Source organism: Halichoeres trimaculatus, unplaced genomic scaffold (genome assembly GCF_033239565.1).
Source record: "Halichoeres trimaculatus isolate MK-OKI-2021-1 unplaced genomic scaffold, fHalTri1.1 fHalTri1_scaffold_12, whole genome shotgun sequence".
Classification (NCBI taxonomy): domain Eukaryota; kingdom Metazoa; phylum Chordata; class Actinopteri; order Labriformes; family Labridae; genus Halichoeres; species Halichoeres trimaculatus.
In genome coordinates, this window is record NW_027437190.1 from 4,506,878 (window position 1) to 4,531,836 (window position 24,959).

Consider the following 24,959-nt stretch of genomic DNA (forward strand, 5'->3'; position numbering starts at 1 on the left):
AAATGTATTTTTATTATTATTATTATTATTATTATTATTATTATTATTATTATAAAAAGTCATGGAGACAGCTGAGATATGAGCTGGTATGGAGGTGAGTCAAGTCGTATAAATTATTATAGATAGATTTCTTACTTCCTCTTCGGTCAGTCAGCTGACTCAGCTATCGTCTTGATTGGCTCTGCTGCAGTACACGTGACATTACACACTGTACCTGCTCGGCTCCTCTCAGAGTGCAGCAGGTGTGGCCAAAGATTGGCAATGAGCCGCATGTGATCCATTCATTAAAGAAAAAACAACAATCCATTGTTTTAAGTAGTGATGTACAGATCGATTTCAAATATTCATAAAGTAATACCAATATTGGTATCAGTATTGATCAGTACTTGTGTGATCAGGTCAATACTTAAGTTTCAGTTTCTCTCTGTGCGCTCTTCTTACTCACTTTGCACACTCCGCCCTCTCCCTGCTCTACTGTGAGTGTTGCCGCACAGTCACATCACTGAGCAGCACAGCTGCATTCAGGCAGGGAGGATTTATTTGGTTTTATACTACAAGCTGCAATGTTTTTAGAAAAAATAAGATACTCTAGCAACACTACACAGCTGAGATAAATAAATCTGGCTTTGAAAACTGGAAACGCATTGATTTTCATTTCATGCCATTTTGTGTTTGTGTGTGAGGGAGTGCGTTTAAACACTTTGTGTACGATGTGGCTCTTTGCAGTGTCGTGCTAATTTTTGTGTCTCTTGGTCTCTGACTGGTTGGCCACCCCTGCACTACAGGGTTTTTAGTCCCAAATATTAAACATGTTCATTATCTACGATCTCTCAATCTGAGGCCTTCTGATTGAGAGCCCAGAGGCTCTGACCGGACAAAATCACTCTTTACCCACACCACACCACAGGAAAATCACACACATGGTGTTATTTGCAGACATCAGATGATCAGATCTTTGCTGACTTTGATCATAAGGGGACAGGACAAAAATCAGCCTCATTATCCTGTCGTGTTTACCCACCTTTACCTGGAACAAGCTACCTGAAATACTCTCACCTGGTGGTTCTAAGGTGACTTTGGAGGCAGACACATCAGTCCTGCAGATGACTTTCATGATGTACTTGTGACTTAAGATGATTTAAACTAATATTTGCTGTTTTATTCTGTCATGCCATGTGACTGGATGTCTTTTACATGCGTTGTAGTATCGCTGTGCTGCATTTGTATGTTGTATTTGACTTTTTGGTCCTTCAAACTTTACAAACTGGGCCGTGATTGTCTTAGCCGGGAGACTTTTAAAATAAATTTTTAATCTCAGAGAGTTTTTTCTTCCTCAACTTGATTGAAAGTTTTAATAAATATATGAATAAGAAATTGAAACCTCCGTTTTTGTTGATATATAGGCTAGACAATGATGGAGGAAATAAGCTATTATCAATAGAGTTGGATTTTGGAATGATTTTGACCCCCCCCCCCCCCCCCCCCCCCCCCCCCCCCAATGCAATCTTATCTGTCTCCTTAAAGCTCCACAATGCAGAAAGAGCAGGATTGAACTATTGGTAAGCCTTGCCCACCCACTCACTCAGAAGCTAACGTTAGCTTAACTGGAGTCCTTTGGACAACAGCTAACAATGATGTACCATCACCAAAGAACAAAAACTAGAACAAAACAGTCCAATGAACTCCCAACAAACAAAGAGACATGATGAACAACACAGCTAGGAGCTAACATTAGGCTAACTTAAGCTAACAGAGAAAATCCCAAAGCATTTGTCAGACTGCAGTGGTGGTTCTAGTGATAAAGATAACTTTATATTTCTTTACAGCAAAGTCACAATCTGCTGCCTCAGATATGATGTCAGTTTACCTTAGAGCAGATGGAGACATCCTTCTTCATTTGATTCACACAGAGCTGATGTTGCTCTACTGCAAAACTTTATCCAAAGACACTTTTCTCAATTCAGATGTGTCTTAGAAAAGAGCTAAAAATACACCCTGTCACCCAGCGTTTCAGGATACTTTGTGTGGGAGTTGAAGGTACCCATGAACACATTTTTAAACTTAAATTATCTGAAAAAACTCATAACAACCAAATGAAAACTGAACTTCTGCAATGCATTTCAATGGACGTAGGAGCAGCGAATGGCAGAGGAGGAATGGCTTTACGCACTGTGGTTGGCTCATTGTGTTTGAAGGCGTGACTAAGCCATAGGTTAATTAAGTGATTGTAATTCATGAGAACTGTTGCAGATGCTGATGAGTGGCAGACTGGCATGTACTGATTTAGGGCATTAACTGAATCACAGCAGCTCCGTTCTTCATGGCTTAAAGTACAGCACATTGTTTAGCTATCTAGTCCCTGGGGAGTTGGTGTTCAGCTTTTTATAGCCTGTACTGTATTCTTAATGTCTGCTAGAGCCTGTTGCATTGGGTTGCCACACTGATAAAAAAATGATAGTAACTTGTTGGTGTTATGCTGAAAATTCATGAGATAACATGACTGTGTGCTTTTATGAACTTGCTGCTGTAGTACCTAGGTGTGTGTCTCTGTAAAACAAATTTGCATTATTTGCATTATTACCCATTTTTACTGCTGTATTAAAGTGTCAGTCATGTTAGATTTGAGCACTCACCAGCACAAACATCATTTGGCGCCCATGCAGGAAACGGCAGTCCAGTTTAACCTTTTTTCTTTACATAGTAAAGATCAGCTCTTTTAAATGTGTGACACTCAGTAAACTGCAGTTTTTAACACTTCCTGTTTGGCTTCTTATTTAAGGGCCCAAGCTGAGATCACGAAAATTAACATTTTACCAATAACTGATGCCATGGAGTAGATTATGTGATGGTGTGTTAAGAGTTATCTTTGCCACTCGTTTTAAATCATGTTGGCATTTATTCTGCATGTTTCATCTTTTTAATTAACAGCCTTATCATTTCATAGAGCTCCATATGAAATGCATTCATCAACCTTTGAAGATTCAGCTTTTAAAGCGATATCCACTGAGCCCAGTCTTGTCTCATGCCTCTCATGATCAATGTTTCTGATTCTGTTAGGTTTCCTCTCAGCCTGATCTGTGAGGACGGTTCCTGGGGAGACCAATCTGGGGCTAACAGCATGTGGATCTGGTCTCAGCCTGCGGAGGATTTAAAGACGGGCCAGATTCTAACAACAATGACACAAACGATGGAAACACAGCAGACATGAGCAGTTCTTTGAAGGCTGTCATGGTAACACCACAAACACTGAGTGAAATAAAATGGCTCTCCCCCTTACACAGATCACATCATTATCACGATACAAATCATAGCAAGAGTCCTCTTGACTTGGGTCGAGGCGTTGAATGCAAATATGATGGATGCAGCAGCAGATCTGAATGATGTAACACAGACGCACTGATCCAAAGCTGGGCTTGGTTACGCCGAGGCATTAAAGCAGTGTCTGGTCTCACAGTTGTGTTTGAACAAAAGCGGCATTGAATTTGATTTTTATATTTCAGAATACAGAGAAGGGATGTTCGGCTTAAAAGGAAAGAGGAAGCATCAGCACTCTCCTTTGCCAAACTTCTCTATAGAAAATGAAGACTTGCTTTTCTGTGAATCACTGTTCTCACATTTTGTCTTTTAACCTCTTTACTAACAACTGCTTCACATTTGTGCTGCATTGAGCCAACCCACTCCTAGCCCCTGTGAACAGATATTCTAACCCAGGAAACTTTACGTGGCTTTCCACAGACCCTTAGCATTTCTGGTTCTCCCACAGAGAGAGCATTTTTGATGTACCCCAAAAGGTTTTCAGTTGGTTTACATTCTGGGGATCGAGCCGTCCTCTCCATCACGTTGATCTTGTTGGTCTAGGACCTAGTTGCCCCCCGCTTTTTGCTGTGTTTGGGGTCTGATGAAACACCTGTTTAATGGTTGTTTCCTGTTTGGCCAAAGCTACCATGACCTCTTTAAGATGATGATCCTGATGTGCGATGAAGAGGCTCGACACCATAGTACAACAAACATCCTCATGACATCATGCCTGCGCCTCCATGCTTCACTGTTTTCGTAGTGTACTGTGGCTTGAGTTAAGTGAATGCTGTGGAAAAAACTGCGGTTCTGAGACAAAAAAAAAATCGTGCTTCCATCAGTCAGTACGTTTTCATGCATGCAGCATGCGTGCTCAATGGTAAAGTCATATTGGAGATCTAGTCTTGTTTGTGTATACATGCAGAAAAAGGGAATCAGACCTCTTGCTGAGAACGTCTCACACTGTTTCAATAGGTGTTGCTTTGTCTATTGTTTGATTTGCAAAGCTCCATGCAAATAGAACTAGTTCCTGTTCACCCAAAGATGAAGTCACGCTCTAACAGGCTAAGATGATGGCTAAGACTGATCCAGTTGTATTTATGTTTGTATGTTTATATGTGTCATGTTGTTTGTTTTTGCATTGGAGCACAGCCGCGGCCCTATTTATCATGGTTGTCTTCTTTATCTTCCAGGTAAAATTTGGTCACACTGAATGCTGAAGTGAACTGCTAAGACCAATCCCAGTCCGATAGCAATCTCATTATCTAGGTGTGTAGATCGAGCTATGTTAAGTCTGTTCTTGGTCTGACTAAGCTGTTTGCATTCATCTTTAGCGCATTCCTCAACAGGTCAGTTAGTGTGTTCTCCAGCAAACTGTAGCCTCCTCAGCACCTTGTTTTTGCATCAATGGGACTTTTGCCCCTTTGCCGCCAGAGCTCATTGGGGGTAGCGTGAGTGTTTTGAGTGCTAGTGCTTTGTTTTCCATTGGCAAGGTGCTTAATTGGAGCCACGTCATTGCGTCATTGTAAAACACCAGTTTATCACTGCATACCTAGCTGTTCTGTAGAGACGGTGTCGTTTTTGGATGACTGGGGCTGGGGACAGTAACAAGGAGAAGCTGGGAGTCCTTAGAAAAAGGCAGTTTTTTTTTATCCTGCCTTTTTTGTGATGGTTGTGACCAAAGGGCAACATCCGGTTAGTAAAAATGAAGCCTTTGCAGAAGTGCTAAAAGTCACTGTGTCTGGCTGCAGAAAGACAAGAAGCCAGGTACACACCCAGCCATAAAAACAGACTTTTTTAGCACTAAAAACACATTAACAGCCTGGTTCAAAAAACAGCTTGGGTCTAATAACGCTGATTTCACTATCGGCACACTGTACAGTGAGTGAATTTTTGTCTAACTCAGCGGTTTAAGAGTTATTAGGATCGTTTGATTTTCCAATCAGAGACACTGCTCAGGTCATGTGGCGCCCTGTACTTGCTCAAGGAAAAACTCGCAGCCCACATCATGGTGAATGCGGATTGACTTTATTTCACGGTTTCAGGAACAGACGGGTTACGTTACAGAGGCTACGTCCATGTTTTATACAGTATATGGTTGTGACATTACTTTTCCTGACTATCAGCTTTACAGTGTGTGTGTGTTGTGTGTGTGTGTGTGTGAGTGTGAGTGTGAGTGTCTGTCTGTATATGTATTGGGGCAGAACTCTGCTGTGCAAGATACAGAGAGCAGAGGAGAAGTGTGAACGCACCAACATGACGCAGAAATGACATCCTGTCATGTGAATTAGTTAAATAACATAAAGCTTTTTAGTCTGTTTCATAAAATAATAAGGTTTAGATCTGATCTGTAAGAGAGGCAAGGTATTCCTGCTTCAATGTCACTTACAGTTCAATTTTTGAACTCCAATAAAACAATGACTGTTTTCTATCTCTGATCATTGGTCACAGTAGCCCCTCCCTCTGACTTAGTTCATGCTTTGCTCTGGCTCAGCAAAGAGTTGGTGCTTGCCAAGTCGCAGTTTTTAGCACCTGGAGCCAAAGCTTTGTTTGTGTACACACAAAGACCCAGTGCCAAGTCAGACACTGGGCTGGAACCGGCACCAGCTCTCTTTACTGGCAGACCTACAAACTGTGAAACTAACACATGAATGTTCAATGAATTAACTATTTCTTTTAGTGATTTCTGTAAAATCAGTCTCCAACATCCTGATTCCATTATCACAGACTGATGAAATCAAAGCTCAACTGTCCCTCAGGTGTCTCTGATCCCCGATGATCAGTGGTCAGTTTTCTGTAGTACGTGCTGAGTAAACATCAGCAAACTCTGATTCTGACCAAAACATGACAAAACATGTCAGGATGTGCCTATGGCAGGGGTAAAATAAAAGATTTAATTACACAGAAAGTTGCGTATGTTGGTTTTCTATGACTCTACTACACCTATCAGTAAATTATTTGCTGTGTAGATTTGTGGATTGATCTGGTTAGTGATGTTGGAGCACCGTTATTCTGAACTGCAGATCTGATTCAGGTTGTTTCCATCACTAAGGTGAAAGGACTTTTCACCAGACATAATCAAACAGATGCAGCAGACATGCACAATATGGGTCCAGTGTTGACTCATCTCATTAACACTAAACACTTTGTCTTTGGCCAATTCTGCCAAATGAATCCCCAGACACATTAAACTTCTTCATCACATCAACGCAGCACTAATAAAAGCAGAAACGTTGACTCATTGCTTTCAAAATGCTGAAGAACGCCCAGCACTACACAAATATTGTCGAGAGCAGTTTTAAAAGAAGCAGCTCGTGGCAACATGAGCCAAAGAGGACGTTTAATCAGCCTCCTCCTTCCCAGAGCATGAACAGCAGTGTTTCCCTCTGTGCAGCCACACGTATGGCTGAGCATCTGTATACACTAATGTTGTGTTAAAGCCAGCTGAGCCTGTTGAATCACTGAACACATGAGCTTTAATGAAGCTGCTTGCATTGCCACACATCTCTGCCTCCAGAGAGTCAGTCAGAGGAGCTGGAATCAATCAAGCAAAGAGAATGACAGAAGTCTAATGAGCCTGTACCAGGTGAGTTTTTCTTCCTCCAGCTGCAGGTGTGTTATCCGCGTGTCTCAGTGAAGGATGCTCTGCTGCTTGTTTGTCATGTGTGAGTAATCTTTGTGATGAAAAGATGTTTCTCTGAACAAGCTGCGCTGTGAGAGCATTCCAATAATATTTCTCCAGATTTCTCAGTGATAATGAAACAGCGTGTTGTTAGCTTTCCCTCTCCTGTACTTTGTTCAGCGCCTCACAGCGCTGCGCTCTCTGCTGACATAAAACATGCTTTTACTGCCACCAGCTCTGCTCTAAAAATATAGACAACTTATTGTATTCCTCCACCACATGCCGGCTGACTGATGTGTGATTGTTACCAACAGGGCTTCTGTAGCTTCAGCTAAAGCAAAGCTGCCACATCTGGGCAGAACACCATGAGACCACACAGCATCTGGATGCATCGTCATTTCCACAGGGAAGCTTACGGCAGGTCCTTTAAACATGGGACCAGTCTGGCTGACATGTAAAACTGTAGTTTTTACTTGTGGAAGTTTTAACATTGAAAAAGTGCGCTGTGTACATAAGCATGATGGCAGTGGAGTTGCCCAATGAACCAGTTCTGAGAAGGCGTCAGAGGCTGCAAATTAGCATATTCATATTGGATATGTCATCCCAATGACAGTATTTAATGTAGACACAGTGAGGAAAATAAGTAATGAACGCGTCAACTTTTTTCTCATCACATTTATTTCCAGAGCTGCAATTCCAAAGAAATTTCTACCAGACATTGGTATTAACTCAAATAATCCACACATGAAAAGAAATCACAACATTCAGGTCCATAAATAATGATTATGTGGAATTAAGTATGATAACACAGGAAAACGTATTGAACACGCTAACTGAGACTCATCTAATACTTAGTGGAGAGGTCTTTGTTTATAATGACAGCTTCCAGAAGCTTCTTGTGTGTTTTAACTAACCGCCCACACTGCTCAGGTGTGATTTTGGCCCATTCCTCTGCACAGATTGTCTTTAAATCTGGAATATTCTTTGGTGCCCTCTGGTGAACCCTTTTCTTTAGTTCTTTCCACAAATGTTCAGTTGGATTGAAGTCAGGTGATTGACCAGGCCATTCTAACAGATTGATTTTCTTTTTCTGAAACCATTTGAGAGTCAACTTTGCCGTGTGCTTTGGATGGTTGTCCTGCTGGAAGGTCCAGCCACGTCTCATCTTCATCATCCTGGTGGATGGCAACAGATTCATATCAAGAATTTCCCCATACATGGCTCCATTCATTGCTCTGTCAATTATATGAAGTTTGCAAATACCATGAGATGAGAAACAACCCCATGCCATTATGCTTCCACCTCCAAACTTCACTGTTGGTGTAGTGGTTTTTGGGTGATGTGCAGTGCCATTTCTTCTCCAAACATGGTATGTAGTATGACAGCAGAAAAGTTCAGTTTTGGTCTCATCTGACCAGACAACATTCTCCCAGTATTCTACAGGCTGGTCAAGATGCTGTTTAGCAAACTTTAAACCAGCTTCAACATGCCTTTTCTTGAGGAATGGAGTCTTGTGGGCTGAGCATCCATAGAGGCCATGGCAGTGGAGTGCATTGTCTATTGTTTTCTCTGTAACAATTGTACCTGCTGCCTCCAAGTCTTTCTAGAGCACTTTTAGGGTGGTCCAAGGCTCATTGAGTTCTATTCTGACTATCTGTCTGACTCCCTTGTGAGAAATCTTGCAAGGAGCTCCTGTGCGTGGCCTGTTCATGGTAAGGTGGTGTTTCTTCCACTTGCGAATAATGGCCCCAACGGTGCTGACTGGAATATTCAGGTGCTTTGATATAAGCCTGTAACCAGTTCCATTCTGATGTTGAGGAACAATCAGGTTGTGAATGTCTTCAGAGAGCTCTTTGCCTTTACCCATCATGAGGTGTGTCGTACTTAACTGTTTGGTGAAAAAAACGACCCTTTTGGAGAACCATCTATTTGCTCTAGCCCAGCTGATGTTGGTTTGCACTAATTGGAAGTTCAAGTAATAATTACTGACAGATTTCAGGTGGTATGGTGCATTTCTTCTCCAAAGTATACAGCCTTTACATGGTGTGTACAATAATTTTTTCCTGTGTTATTGCACTTAATTCCACATAATCATTATTTATGGACTTGAACGTTGTGATTTCTTTTCATGTGTGGATTATTTGAGTTGATACCAATGACTGGTAGAAATTTTGTTTGAATTGCAGCTTTGGAAATAAATGTAATGAGAAAAAAGTTGATGCGTTCAATACTTATTTTCCCCACTGTTTGTACCACAGTTACCATGTTTATTTCTGATATTTAGCCTAATTACAATATTCATGTTGGATACATCTGTACATCATTTAAGATATCTACAATGGCAATTTTACACATGGAAAGTCCGTATGTGATATCAACAACTCAGTTTTGACTAGTTGTGAGGAGCATCTGTTTAAAGTGGACAGCAGCGCCACCTTTTGGCCCAGAATCTCATGTACACTGTGGTGAAGATGTGACTTTTAACAAGGTGTTTCTACGGTGGCCCTGAGAGCTCACAGCGCTGCAACCAAAGAAAACACATGTAAAAGACAAAACACAATGAAATTGAGAAAACGCCTCAAACAATGTGACAGCACTTTTAGAAAACACGCTGCAAAGACCATAACACAACACATGAGAAAAACGCACTGCAAACACACAACACAATGGAAGTGTTTCCGGGGAACACCTGAAAGAGATGCACGTGTTGTGACACGCTTGTTGCAGCCGCAGGTTTTCAGTCACAGCTCTATTACAAATGCTTTAATACCATGTTGGATAAATCAAAGACATGTGCTTCTTATCTCATTTTCCAAGACAACTGATGGAAAGATATCCATAATAGAATGAAATTCCTGAATTTCCCTTCTGAGACAAATAGAGTATTTTCTATTCTATTCTATTCTATTCTATTCTATTCTATTCTATTCTATTCTATTCTAAAAAGCAAGCTGAACATGGTACCATCAAACTGCTAGCTTGACGAGGCAAGAAGCGTCTTTCTACCCCATGAGATGACCTGGCACTCGTCTGTTCCTGAGTCAGGGATTGTCGTCAAGACTTCCAGGGACCTTTAAAATAAGTGGGCTCTGTGGAGGAATGTCACTTGATGAGCAAGAACAGTTTGAAACTGACTTCTTAAAGCTGTTCTGAAGTCACGCAGGGCACAGAAGAAGCCCTTCATCAGTGAGAGGCAGAGGAAGGCCCAGTTACTCTTTGCTAGGGATCACAAGGATTGGACTGTTGAGGATTGGGTAAAGGTTCTCTTTAGGGATGGATCCAGTTTGGAGCTGATATCCACTCCTGCCAACCTCCTGGTTAGGAGGGGACCTGGAGAAGCCTACAAACCATTCTGTCTGTCCCCCACAGTAAAACATGGGGTGGATCGGTGATGGTCTGGGGTTGTTTGTTTCTTTTTGGTTGGAACAGGGCAAATGCAACTGTGTGAAGAGCAAATAGACCAGGTCACGTACAAGGCTACTCTTGAAAACAGTCTTCTTCCATCAGCTGGAGAACTCTTTCCTGCCTCTAAAGACTGGACTTTCCAACAAGACAATGCCCCTTATCACACTGCAAGGTCAGTGAAAGCCTGGATGGAGAACTTGGAAATTCAAACCATGCCTTGGCCAGCTCAATCTCCAGATCTTAACCAAACTGAAAACCTGTGAACATCATCAAACTCTAAATGGAGAACCACGAGCCCAAAAACAAAGCAGATCTGTTTGAGAGCACGCCATGACGCACAGCTGCTGTCATTAAAAACAATGATTATACAATCAAGTACTACCTCCTGTGTGATTTATGTGACTAAAACAGACAGAAAACAAACACGCACAGCCTGAAAGCTCTGCTTTTAGCAGTACAATGTCATAGCAGTTAATGTAAGAAACTGTGATTTTGTTTTTTAATCAAGAAAACCACAGAAAATGGCGAGGTAGCAGCCCTTAAATTACTTTAGAGCTATTTTTGTTGTCATCATTACATTTGTCCAAATGCAATTTAATTTGTGCCAGGCATTAAAATGAACAAGAAAATGAAGAAAACAAAGGCGGTGGTGGTCTGATAATTTTTCCATGATTGAATTGATACATCTTAACATGTAATTACAGATATCTGTAAGTATAATCTAACATGTAACAATTCCTGGTCAAGATATCAATGTAGTAATTCCAGCTCATAAGAATTGCATTTTAGATATGTAAAATTAATCAATTATATCTGTAATGTTGGAAAAAATTCAAGATAACTAAAAAAAAAAAAAACAGAAAAAAAAAACGTTATCACCAGAAAGAATGTATGGAGCCAAAACATTGACTTTAATGTTTGTCATTTGAAATAAATTTGGCATTGAAAAACATATCCTAAACATGAAAAAAAGAACATTAGCATTAAAAAGTTATAATGGCATCAAGATAGATAATGGCATTGATGATGTTTTGCTAAAGTGCAAAACACAGACAAGAAATGTTTTATACAATTTTATTTTTATACATTTTGGTGTTTGATGTTTTTTGTTGAACTGAAATCATATATCATTTATTTGGTGTCACTGTTTGATCAATGACAGTTTATAATTTATCTTTTTTTTTTATCACCTTTCTTTTTTTTTTGCTTAATGTCTTTTTTCATATTTCAACTTTGTAACACACATTTGGCGTGGAGGGGAGGGTTTGAGGGGAAGAGCCAGGAGGGTGCTAGTTTTGTTTTATTTGCATATTGACAGTAAATAATGCAGCACTACAGTTCACCTGGAGCTCCAAAACTGCAAGTTAGTCTGTTATTTTGCTGTTATTCATCAAGAAGTGTCATAGATTAAAGGAAGTTTTAAGATGATGTGACAATTGGGTTTTAAAGAGATCCACTGAAATAAATAAAAAATGTTTCTGATATTTTTTGAATTTAAAAACATCAGAATGAAAAAATGTATAAAAATGGAAACAATTAAAAAAAAATTCATGCCTGTGTTTTGAACTTAAGCAAAATGTATCAGTGTCACTTCCTATTTTGATATCGTTGTAATTTTTATATCACACATGTTTTGATGCCTGTGTTTCTTCTTCCAGTTTCAAGGTATTTTTTCAATGCCAAATATTATTTTTTAATACCAAACATTAAAGTCATTTTTTTGCTCCATAAGATGGAATTGGTGACATCAAGAAAAAACATTTTTTACAGTGAGAATTGAGTTGTAGATACCATGAATTTGAACTGCAACATGTCAAAATGTCAGTATGGAAATGTCAGTTATGAATTAAAACGTGCAAAAAATTGAATTAGAGATATCACTAGTTCAATTTGAGTTGACTAGTTGTAATTGAGAAACAGATATCTACAATGACCATTTCCACTAGTGAAAAATAAATAGTAGATATCTTTGATTAGAATTGTTACTACAGAAAATGACATTGTGGTTATGTTGGCTTGAAATTGTAACCTGCCAAAAAGGCAAGTATTAATATCTACAGTTGCTAATATCAAACTGTTAAAAGGGCTCGTTATAGAAGCAGCCCTGAAATGACCAAACCTTTGTCTGTGCAGATTCAGTCTGATGCACAATAATAACACTGAAGCATTTTCTGGAAAGACTTTGTTGAAAAAGTTTCATTGGAGGTGCAGAATACACCTGCTTCTTCAAAGCTTTGGCAACGAAAAGACGGTTTGGACAGGTTCAGAGCAGGGCTGAGGTTTAGGATAAGAAAAAAAAAAACATGTAGTCCTTGCTTGGATGGATTGTTAAAGAATTAAAAAATCAAATTATCATATTCCCAAAACCGTTTAAAAAGCTATCAGTTGTTGATTTTAGTGTATAATTACAGTGAAGTCATGAATTAACGAAAAGTGATTCTGCAAATCCCTCCATGAAAAGCTGAAAACTGTTCCTGAGCACCAACAAACCTGAAGTTGAAATGCTTGCAGACACCACGGAGCGCAGAAATGATGAAGTCAGAGGATAAGACTTTCAAATCAAACCCTGTTCAGCTCCCTGAGTCTGGTCCCAGCACTTCCTAAGTGGCAGTTTGGACTCAATAAATATGAAATTTGGTTCTGAGGTGGTGAAATAAATCCATCTGGAGTGTCAATAACAGAGAGATAAAGAATGACTCACCTCTAGCAGGAGCTGTGAGTCAGATCCTTCCCACGGGTGCCTCAGATGGACTGGCTGGTGCCTCTGTGTAGCATCAGTGGATTCACGCATCGAGAGAGTGGAGATGCTGGGTGTGTGTGTGAGTGAGAGTGTGTGTGAGACAGAAACACTGGGAGAGAGAGAAAGAGAGGGAGAGGAGGGGGAAACTGGGAGGAAGAGAGAGGAGCGAGGGGAGAGGAACTCCCCCTTCAGATCTGACATGCCGACATGCAAGCAAATTTTAGCTCTGCCTTGCAGTGGGCTGAAAGGAGCTGCAGCCAAACACAGAGCTCCTGTTTAAAGACTGTGTGTGTGTGAGGAACTGAGCTCAGGCTGAGGAGGAGAAAACTCTGTGTCTTTGTGGATCTCTGTGAATTAAAATGTGACGAGCAGAAAGAAGACTCTAAATGATTCTGTTTATATTTATCTGCCCTCTCAACTCCCTGCAGGGTGTTTGTGTGTGTGTGTGTGTGTGTGTGTGTGTGTGTGTGTGTGTGTGTGTGTGTGTGTGTGTGTGTGACAGGGGTGTGGCCGGCTTCTTCACAGCACCAGGTTAGGCATACCTGCTTTATTTTAAGGCTGGTTCACACTACAGGATGATCAGCTGATTTTGACCCAAACTCCTTCTTACAATCAAAGTCTTGATTGTCTGTTGTCTGCAAATGACATCCTGTGTGAATTTCCTCTGGTGTGGGGTATGTTAAGAGAGATTCTGGGTGTATTCACACCTGTGGCTTGTTTACTTTGTTCCGATTCAGGGTCAAAAATGATACAGTTGTAGCAGTTGTTCGTTCGTTTGTGTTTACAAGGCAAAAGTTTGTTGTGGTCCAAAGTTGCAAACAAATGCCACGTGTGATCAATTTTTTTCTCTCACTGGTCAGAAATCATACCTGGAAGACAGGGAGTTTCCCTATCTTCATGGACCATCAACAATGGGAGTGGCTGATTAGTGTCATAGCGTTTATGGCTCATGTAACAGTGTGTGCTTTTTGATCAACATATGTAGTGTAAGAGACAAAAAGTGGATACTACAGAAAGTTTAAGTTAGAAACATGTTTTTTATGTTCCCTCTTTATTTAGAGAAAACTGAAATGTGTTGTTCTCAAATGATGTTTGTAAGGGTTAACAGTGTTAACAATGTTAATAATCTGACCCTCTAGTGGGCGCTGTGGAGACAGAAGGAGGCTTAGGGAGAAGAGAATAAGAGAAGAGAGGTAGAATGTTGTGGATATTGTTCGGTACGTTGGAGAAGCTCAGATCCGAGCAGGCACAGTGTGTGATGTCACACGAACCAGATCAAAAGCCAATCTGATCAGCTGACTGACTCAAGAGGAAGAATGGAAAGAAGCCCTGCTCTCTCAGCTCTCTGTAAAACTTTTAAAGACTTTACTCACCTCCAACTCACGCTGCATACAGCTCACATTCCCACCATCTCCACGACTTTTCCCATAATCGTTTTTCTGTTATGTGTGTTTTATCAGAAAGTATGAGGCTGAAAACAACCATCATTGCTCCTTCTTGTTCGTCCACCATGTTTGTTTACATCGAGGTCCTGTTTTTACTGCATGAGATTTAAATATTGAGCTTGAAGAAGCTGATACTCTGCTGAACAAACTGTATAAGGTTAGATGAGAGAGATCTTCTGCAGTCCGTCTTTCAATATCATTAAGTGTGTGGTCTCTCTGAAACTGGAGGACTAAAAAATCCTGTGATGTGTGCCAGTACCACCATTCCCCTGACTGGATATTAGGGTTACAATGTTAAATAAAAGAAAACAACTAAACCACCCTTTTCGTTCATTTTTACCACATCATTAGGATCCCTGTGTTACTGCCAGAATAAGGGTTAGGGTGAGATTCTAAAAATGCAGGCTTCAACAATCCAACACACCAGGTGGCATCACAGGTCTTAGAATAGCAGTCACCAGAAAGGTGGTTTGGAAACTTCTGTGTCTGCAGCTCATGAACAGTCTGTCTTTATTTCTTTTTATATCTGTTCAAGTTTTACAGCGTATCATCTGTTTTTCTGTCACCAGAGAGAACGCAGGGTTCCTTTTCAATCCAGAATCAAACGCTGAAAAACTCCTCTGACCTGACACGTGAACTTTTCCTGAGCCCTGTGATTGTGTTCAGAAGGAAAACGTTGGGTTCAGGAAACACTGATATCAGATTCCACATCAGACAATAAACATAACAGGTGACAAAAGATCAGACAGAAAGATCAGACAGGAAGATCAGACAGAAAGATCAGACCGAAAGATCTCACAGGTCTGCACAGAAAGTTTATTGATTTGAGGTCAACCTCAGTCTTATCACATCTGACTCTACACTGTCTGTGTTTATTTCTGCTACTTTATGTTGAGTTTAGTCCTCAGGCAGAAACATGTTGTAGTTTCAGTCACGGTTAAGTCTTTCTAGCCTTTATTTCCTCAGTCTGTTTAAGTCAAACTACATTTGATCTCTACTTTTATTTGAAAATATTTTCTCTTTAAATTTGCTCATACAGCTCGTCAGAGTTTGGTTTGAGGGTTGTACCAAGTGTTAAACTCTGTGACATCTCACTCCCTGAACACTGCAGTTTGTGCAATATCTTAGTATAAAAATTTAAATATAGTAGTCATCAAAAAATGGGTTTTGAATTTTGCAAACAGAGCTAACACTGTACATTCTACAAGATTCAGTTATGACCAATGAGATATTGAGTATGTCAGATGTGAACATGGATGCTGTTGTTTTGCAGCTGTTACACTACATCAGGTTTATTAGTTCCTTAAAGTGATATTCGGGATGGAACAAGTTGGGTCCTATCACAAGGTTTAGGGCAGAAATTACCCCTACAGCAGTGATTTTGTGCAGCAGAAGCCCAGAGCGCTCACACCAAACACCCCCTCCCTGCTCCTCTGCCGGTTTCCTCTGCACTCAGACGGGGCCATATTTTACTTGACCAAAAACACAAATAAACGGACTCCCACCGAAAAAATCTGATATTGGTCTGCATTCACACTTTATTCAGAGAATTTTCAGTGCGTGACATTCACACAAAAACACCGCCAAATAAGGCACTAGTTCTCATCGTGTCGTAAAACCGCGCTACCTCCGCTGCAGAGCCACAGCTGGCTACGAGGCTCTCGCCGCTTAGTGTATCAGTCCGCGCATTTGGCGTGCCAGATATAAACAAACGCAGGTAGTCTGTGACAGGGTCACCGTGCTGAAAAAAAAAATGAGTGGAAATGATGGAAAAATAAAAGAACTGGGTAAAAAAAGAAAAGTAGGCTTGGTTCATTTTGGGTGCCAATCTAAGTCCCTGTACTGAAAGTAGGTGAGGGGTCCAATAAAAATAATGTTAGAAACCAAGGTGATAACAGGGAGGATGTGGCGTGGGGGAAGAGGTGTGTGTGTGGAGGACCGGGAGGTGCGAAGGAAACAGTGCCGAAGAAAAGTGCAGAGAACTGTGGACTAATGGGGGTTAAAGACAAAAAAGGAAAAAAAAAACAGTAAATGATCAGTACCAAAAAAGCAGTTGATTTCACGCAAAAGACAATCGTTTAGCTGCAGTTCCGACTGTGGAGGCTGTTTCCTCTGGTTGTGGACGTCCCCGCGCGGAAAGAACAAAGGAGCGCGTGGCTGTGGATATTCCTCCCGGACCTGGGTGAGGTCGTTGTTGTTTTTTTTTCAAAGTTTTTTCCTGGTATACCAGTGTTTTAATTTTGATCGATCCTTATTTTTTTGCTGGACTATTTTTCCTTTATTTTGTGACTTTGTTTTCAAGAGCCCAAACCTTCAGGCAGAAGGAGGACTTTTTTTGTGTGTGGTTAACAATAAGGAAAAAAACTCTTTTACATTGGACAATTTTCAGGGAAAGTTTGATTTTCGTTAGAGGGTTATTTAGGGATATTTTCTGTTTCTTGAAGTCTAGGTTTTGAGTGTTATTTTGTGTTTCTTTTTATTTTTTTATGACGGAGACGCCCGCTGTCGCGGGCGGTAAAGAAGCGACCTGGAGAGAAGTGTTTTTGTATTTTTTGGTTTATAATGATTTGTGGTCGTGCTATTTAGTTGTTTAAAAAAACGGGTTATTTTCAGAGTTTGTGAAAATAAATCAGAGAGTTATCTTACACTATCATCGCCCAACGAGTCCCCCTTTCTTTCGATGTAATGCGAGGACATAGGCTGAGCGTTACAAGTCTGCCAGGACGAAGAGACACGATGAGAACTAGAGCCTTATTTAGCGGTGTTTTTGTGTGAAAGCAACGCGCTGAAAATTGTCTAAATAAAGCGGGGCTAAAGGGGTAATTTAATAGGACCCAACTTGTTCCATCCCAGAGTATTACTTTAAAGATTCTATGGGGAGGATCTGTTTAATTAGACTCCCACACACTGTCGTAAATGACTTTTGGCGAGGCGTGTGTTTGTTTTGGAATTAAATGGCGATCTGATCAAAACAAATTTTCTTTGTTCAAGACAACTTTTCACTGGATACAACACGCTGAAATAAGGTATTTATCAGAACAGTTATGTAGCAATACTGTGACAACAAGCAAACGTTGTAGTAGCAGGCTATATGTAGTGCTATCGGCACTACAGTGCTCTGATGTATCTGTAGGCTAACGTGATAACAAGCAAACACTGTCAGTTTGTAAGTAGTTTAGTAGCTGTTTATATTTAGCTCAGCTGACAGCCTGGTGCTCTAAGACATGTCTGTAATATGTAACATTAGTGAATCCTGGTTCTGTCCTGTTAGTCATCTACCAATCAGAGCTAACGTAACCTCACTCTTCATTTTATTGATAGACTCTCAAGTTTGAACAGACCACTGCAGAATAACTGCTGACTGTGGGTTGGAATGAACATTATCACAATTAGTTTAGCTCGTGTTTTTGCCTTTAGCTCGTGTTTTAGCCTTGATCTCTCTCCTATTTATCTTTCTTCTGTCCTTTTTCTGTCTGACAGTTAGGCTCCAGTGTCCACCATCACTACAAAATTAATCACAGAAATCGTATTCAGCAGAGAAAAACAGGTCTCTCTTCTCACTGTTTCACTTCATCAGCTGGCGTGGTGTTGTCCTAGAGACCTAGACGTGCCGTAAATCAATCCAGTCCTGCTTGACCTGATTGGGAAGCTACTAAGAAGTAGCAACTTAAAATAACCTGTAACCACTGATATTGGTGCTGATACTCATTTTAAAGTGTGGATTACAATCAGGCATATATCTAGAAGGGAGACTTTTTCAAGATCACTTAGAAACTCCTCACTGCCCCTTTGAGAAGAAAAAAGGCAAGTTATAAAAAAGTAGTTTTTCAATGTTTGTAGATGTAGACTTGAGTAAACGATGAGTCCGGGTTGCAATGTTTGAGACTCACTTGTGAAGACACTGTGAGTTCCAGCTTTGCATTTAGAGTGAGTTACCCTCTCTGGGAATGAGTCCAATTTTTTGAGAGAACCAGTGGTCAAGATGAGATAAGATAAGATAAGACTTAATTGATTCCCAGGGGAAATATTTTGGTGCGGCATACAGCAGTGAGAAGAGCAGTGCAGTGAAATACAGTGAACAATACAAAACACAAAGCTAACTTTGACAGTAACAAGTAAAAATCAAATAAAGTGGAATAAACCAGAGCAGACAAAACAAGTCTAACATATTAACAACAGGTAAATATAATAAACTAGAGCTCTACACTACACAGATTGGGGGGCTGCTCAGCGTTGGGCTTCCTAAATTGTTCAACAGTCTGGGCACAAAGAAACGCCTGAAGCATTCAGTCTTACACCTTGGTGGAATGATGCGCTGACTGAAGGAGCTGCTCACCTGCCACAGCTCGTCATGGAGAGGGTGAGAGGGATCATCCAGGATGGCCTCAATCCTGTCCTCCATCCTCCTCTCAGCCACCGACTCCAAACTGTCCAGTTCCTGTCCAAACACAGAGCGGGCCTTCCTCACCAGCTTGTTAACCCTGCTGGCCTCACCAGACTTGATGGCATTGCCCCAGCACACCACTGCAAAGTACAGTGCACTGGCCACCACAGACTGGTAGAAGGTCTTTAGGAGTCCGCTGCAGACACCTCAGGACCTGAGTCTCCTCAGGAAGAACAGTCTGCTCCGTCCCTTCCTGTAGACAGCCTCAGTGTTGGTGGACCAGTGCAGCTTGTTGTTGATGTGGCTTCTAAGGTACTTGTAGGAGTCCACCCTCTCCACAACCTCTCTTTAGATGGTGCAGGAGCAAGGGGGGTCCTCTTCCATCTGGAATCCACCACCAGCTCCTTGATCTTGCTGATGTCGAGCTCAGATGGTTGTTGACACAACCTGTTGTGAAGCTCACGATCAGCCCTCTACACTCATCGTCCTAGATAATGCGTCCGACAAAGGTTGAGGAGTGTCTGATATTTGTAAGTTTGGAATAGAGCAAGCAGTGATGAGTAACTGCTTTAAAATCAGTAAAGACCCTCAAATCTCAATGATACACAGGACCCAGGGCATGCAGGATTTGAGCAGACAGTGGCATGGCGTGGAGATTTTTTTTGAGGAAGCCAAGTGAGACAAAGCCTGTTATCTGTATTTTTTTTAGGGAGTGGGGTACATAAAAGGCTATGTTGCAGTTTGTATCGCTATTTCATGTAACGGACCTGTTAGAGTGCCCAGAGAGCGCTCGTTTTACTTACTTTGAACACCGACACACGCCCTTTAGCTCTCCCACCCTCACTCACTCATTCACACACGTACATTGTCCTCCTGACTTAGCTTTAACATCATATTAATTAATTCAACCGCCCATTCAAACACACAACCGGCCGCTTCATGCACACTGCTAATGTGCTAACCTCCCTGATTTCATTCAGTGGTTTGATGATGACGATACTGTGATTTGATTGGTTTGAGGCCAAAGACGGGGTGGCTTCCCTTGGCACAGTCTTGGTCAATCACAGATGAGCAGTGTCATGACCACGGCCTCATCTGATTGGTTAATCATTCTTGTTTTTTTTCACCAAGGGACGCCAACTCAGCTTGGCGTCCTTGCGGACAACAGCGTGCAGTATCGTATTTTCACCACGCATTTGCCACAGAACATTTACGAGGGCGCTGTTTTACACATTGTGAAATGCTCAATAACTAGAGGAGAGGAATAAGGAAGAGATGACAGTGACAAAACACAGAAGAAGTATCGAAACTGTTAAAAAGAAATATTTTCATTAAATCACAGCTACAGTCGAAAAGAAGAGAGGAAGCATGGCTTCCCTTGGCCTCCGGGAGAAAACGCCACTGTGAGCAGAGGCGTGCATTTATGTAAAACATCACCGTAGTCAAGCACAAACAGAAAAGTAACAGTAAAAAGTTTCTTTTTGGTGTCAGAATAAAGGCCAACTGTGATGAGATAAAAGAGACAACTGAAGTCTCAAACTGGCTGGGTCTTTCTGGGTCCTTCTAAGATGTGTGTGGTGAAATGTTGGAGTTCATCTAACAGCTGCTTGAACAGTTATCCATGAATTCACTGGAGTGTTGCTGCAGTGTTTGTGCCTCAAATCAGCTTTTAAAGTCATATATATCATTTTATTTTTGAGGTCTTTACTGTGTGCTAGGCACATATTAAGTGTGTTGAATATCTTTTTCCAAGCGTTCCCTTTCTTTTTGTCATCTGATTGACTGCAGATCACACATGGGAAATTTCAATTTGTTGGGGTTTTCAAGAAAGTCCCCCTGACATATAACATTCTGCAACCTCTAACCCTGTGACTGGTTAACTGGCTGATTATTTGCAGTCATGAATGCGGCTAACGCTGAGGTCAAACAGGCCGGTTCATAACAGTGTGTTAAGACTGATTGTCCTGTTTGTTAACTGACTGTACGTACATACAGGCCCTGGTCTTGACATGTAAATGGCCGCTATCTAACACACTGAACCGTTGACCTAGTTAAATCACACAATGTATGCTTCTCCCACTCTGCCCCATGGTTTAAACAAGAGCTGTGCAAAAGGAAGCCGTGGGATGCAGACTTAAGCAACTCCATAAATAAACTGGCTCACGTGTCTGTGACAAAGACCATATTCACAACTACAAAGAAGCCCTGAACAAGGTCAAGAGTGTTTACAACTCATCAGTTATATCTAAGGAAAAGGTGGCTCCAGGACTCTCGTTCTTACTGTCCCCAAGTTACTATAGCCAGCTAAAACTTTCCTCTACATCCCACCAACAAACTGTGTGCTGACTTTATGGACTTCTTTCAGACCAAATTAAGATCCTTTTATGAGCAGCTTCACTGCACTCCCTCTAAAACCAGTAGCATGGCCCTGTTTTAATAGCAGCTGTATCACTCAGCTCAGTAATGAATCAAAAGCGACTGTGTGACTCCTCAATCCCATGCCCACTCCCCTGTTTTAGTTCATGTCTTCCAGTGCTCTGCCCCCATACAAACACAAATCATAACCTCTCTCCAGTTCGGCTCCTTTCCCTCTGCTCTAAAACTGATGCTGTTACCCCCTCCTTAAAAAAATAAGAAAAAAGGAACCGACCTGATCTGGGTTCAGGGAAAATCACAAGACAGAAACTGTCCTTACGACGGACATAAATTACTTGCTGCTAGCCACCGACTCTGTTGATGTTAATCTGAACATACCCCTGAATCTCACTGCTGCCTTTAATAGTATCCCATGACCTTCTGCTCAACTGTTTGGAAACTTTACTGCACATCACTGCCCCCCATGCTCAAGTTCTGTCCCACTGCACAACAACAGTTCGTATCTGTTGGCAGAGGTGGAAAGAGTACTACAAATTTGTACTCATGTACAAGTACTGTTACCTGCTTGAATTGTACTCAATTACAAGTAAAAAAACTGGTGTTAAAATGATACCTAAAAAGTACTAAGTACTCTTCTCAAAATCTCCTCAGAGTATTGATTACTTTTTAACAAGGGATGTTTTATTTTGTTTTCAGTAGCAGACATTCACAGTGATTTGATGAGATGTTGCTGTCAGAGTGATGTCATTGTACTGCTCAATCTGTATAGATTAGATTAGTAAACTATCAAACATCATGTTCAAACATTACTTTATTACATCACTGCCATTAGCACTGTAGGAAATTGTGTTTTTAAAAACTCATTCAACCAGGGAAACAATCTGAGCACATGTTCGATTGTTGAACATTGTATAAATAAGTGGTGACTTTGGTCAAATTTTGCACACATATTGCTGTATCAAGTCATAAGTGTAAACAAATTTTAGACTATTGAAGAAAACATTTTTCTGTTAACATTTTAAATTCTGTGATCTGCTTTTCCATTGTTTTTTTAATTAATTGATTAATTTATTTATGTATTTATTTAAAAAAAAAAAAAATGCATTCACACAAACACACATGCAATGTTTCGGCCAGAAAAAAAAAAAAGTGTTGCCAGTGTTCCAGAAAAATCTGTGACCGGTCAAAATTTGTGACCCCATTGCCATTTTTATGATGCTCCAATGACAAATGTTTGAGAGTTTGAGAGCGAGTTACAAGAAGAATGCTCACAACATTGTAAACAATTCAAGACACAAACCTCAAAAGACAGACTGACTGATTGGTAGATTGATACAGAGAGTAAGACATTGATTTCTACATGTAACTTATTCCCACACGCAGGCTTAATATCAGCTTATTCATCAGAAAGTGATGGAAAGCTCTCAGGATAACTGATGCATCTGGAGGCTGTGTCCTTTTCTTCCTCTGTATATGAAGAAATTCTCCAGGCACTTGCCAACTATCACCTCCAGTATGAGATCCGTTGTGTTGGTGTGTTACCTCTAGACATCTGAGCTTGTGGTGGCAGAGTTTTCCTTTCCTTGCACCATTAACACAGTTGTGCTCAGACAGCCTTATTGGCTACAATATGCAGATGGAAGGTTTGAAGATTGATTCAGATGGTGGGTGTACTCAGTGGAGACTTGTGATGTTAAAAGTAGTGAAGCAGATTACATGGTGTAAAATGTACTAACGTATGAGAAAATTACACTCTTGAAAAAAAGACTAATTAAAGTAAAAGTACCTAAAATATCTACTTATTTTCAGTAACTTGAGTATTTGTAATCCATTACTTCCACCCCTGTCCATTGGAAATGTCCTCTCACCACCCTCCATCCTTACCCAAGGTGTCCCCCAAGGTTCAGTCCTTGGACTGTGTGTTTTGTAATCTACATTCTTCCTCAGGACAGATCATCCAAAAGCAAGGTCTCAGTTTTCACTGCTACACTAGCCACGGTTACATGGGGAGGTTTTTTTCTTTCTGAATGGAATCTTTCTGAATGAATTTTCGGAAAACAAAAGTATACATGGAAATGAATATTCCAATCTCTGGTCTACATGCGCCGCTATAATCAAACAGAATAGTCAATGGGGCATGCGCAGAAAAACGTAAACATCACGTGATTTATTAAAGACGGAGAACAACAGTTTTTTTTATCACGGTATTGCAATACTCCATAATGCGAGTGTCCGTCCAGTCTTAAAATTATGTTCAGTTCTTCAAAGTTTGGATCAAAAGCAAACTTTCCTACAAATCTGACTGCTCGCCGCCATTTTTAAAATTGAGGAACGTCTCTAGTTGCGTCTTACGTCTGAAAGTACGCACCCTGACAACTTTCCGTCTGAGTGGATACATGATACCTTAATCGGTTTGGGGAAAGGAATATTCCACCCCTGTGAAACCGATTAAATGTCCATTCAGATTAGAACTTTTGTTTTGGAATGAGGTGTATACAAAGGTTAAATTCTTTCCGTTTGAGCAAATAAACCGAATGCAAGCAGAATATTTGGGTCCATGTATACGTGGCTATTGACAACACACAACTCTACCTCCACACAAAGCCCCCAACCTGACTGGCTGCTTGCAAAATCAGGGACTGGAAGACTAGCTTACTACTCAGTGAATTCAGAAGCTCTACTCATTGAATCCCCAGCTACACAAAGTCTCACAGCTATAGTTTTCTATTCCCATTTCATCACTTCATCTGTTTCTACTGTTAAAAATCTCATCCTAACATTAGACCCCACCCTCTGTTTCAGCTCACTCATCAGCAACAAAACCAAAACTGCTTTTTTCTATCTGAACAACACATCCAGACCTCGCCCTTCAAACATGTTTTCATCATTACCTGACTACACTGCTGTACTGATGTCCTCCTTGGTCTCCTCAAAACAACCCTACAAAGCCAACAATATGTACAGAACTCAGCTGCCACAGGGCTCTGTCACATACAGTCACATCACCCCCGCACTCTATACACTCCCAGTCTAACAGTGGACCACCTTCAAAATAACCCTGCTGGTGTATAAATCTCTCCATGACCTGGCACCTCCCGAGCGTCCTATGTCCATACACTCCAAGTCGCCCACTATGTTCCTCGGAAGTCCTGCTCCTTTTTGTGGAATAAACTACCCCAAGAAAAGCATCAGCGCCCAACCCTGACTGCCTTTAAAACCAAAATAAAGAATCAGCTTTTTATACCAACCTTCCTTAGCTTCACCAGTGTCAAGGTGTAATTCACTATATTTCATTTTATTTAAGCTTTCTTATTGTTGTCCTTTATTGCATATCTTTTTCTTGTGTTGTGTTTATTATCCTGATTATCCTCCTAAGTTAGGCTGACAGGAAATTAGTGTCTTGGCATTTTGTCACATTGTTTCCATTTGTGAGACTTTTTATTAGGGGAAACAAACTCACTGTCTGGGAAAGAAATGCTTTTTACAGATCTCTTTGTGCAGGAACCTGATATGACCTGAAGCTATCAGCCCCGCTGAAGTGTTGACACTGTGTGGAACAGGTCAAACAAGGGTAATGCAAATAATAACTGGGGACCAAGTCTGTCACATTCACAGCAAACAGATCAAATACTGTGAGACAAACATGAAAGAGGAAGAAAGAGGAAGAAAGAGCAGAAAGCGAGACACACTGAG

The 24,959-nt window shown here is 40.8% G+C and overlaps 1 protein-coding gene across 1 annotated transcript in view; it reads right to left on the minus strand.

Annotated features, from left to right (window-relative positions):
* The window catches only part of LOC141800688 (melanocortin receptor 5-like), a 48,539-nt gene extending 35,244 nt beyond the window's left edge, over nt 1–13,295 (minus strand). Inside the window, exon 1 of the mRNA XM_074683394.1 lies at nt 13,023–13,295. The gene's annotated coding sequence lies outside the window, so the exon portion shown is untranslated. The remainder of the gene's footprint in view (nt 1–13,022) is intronic.
* Nucleotides 13,296–24,959: the final 11,664 nt, after the last annotated feature.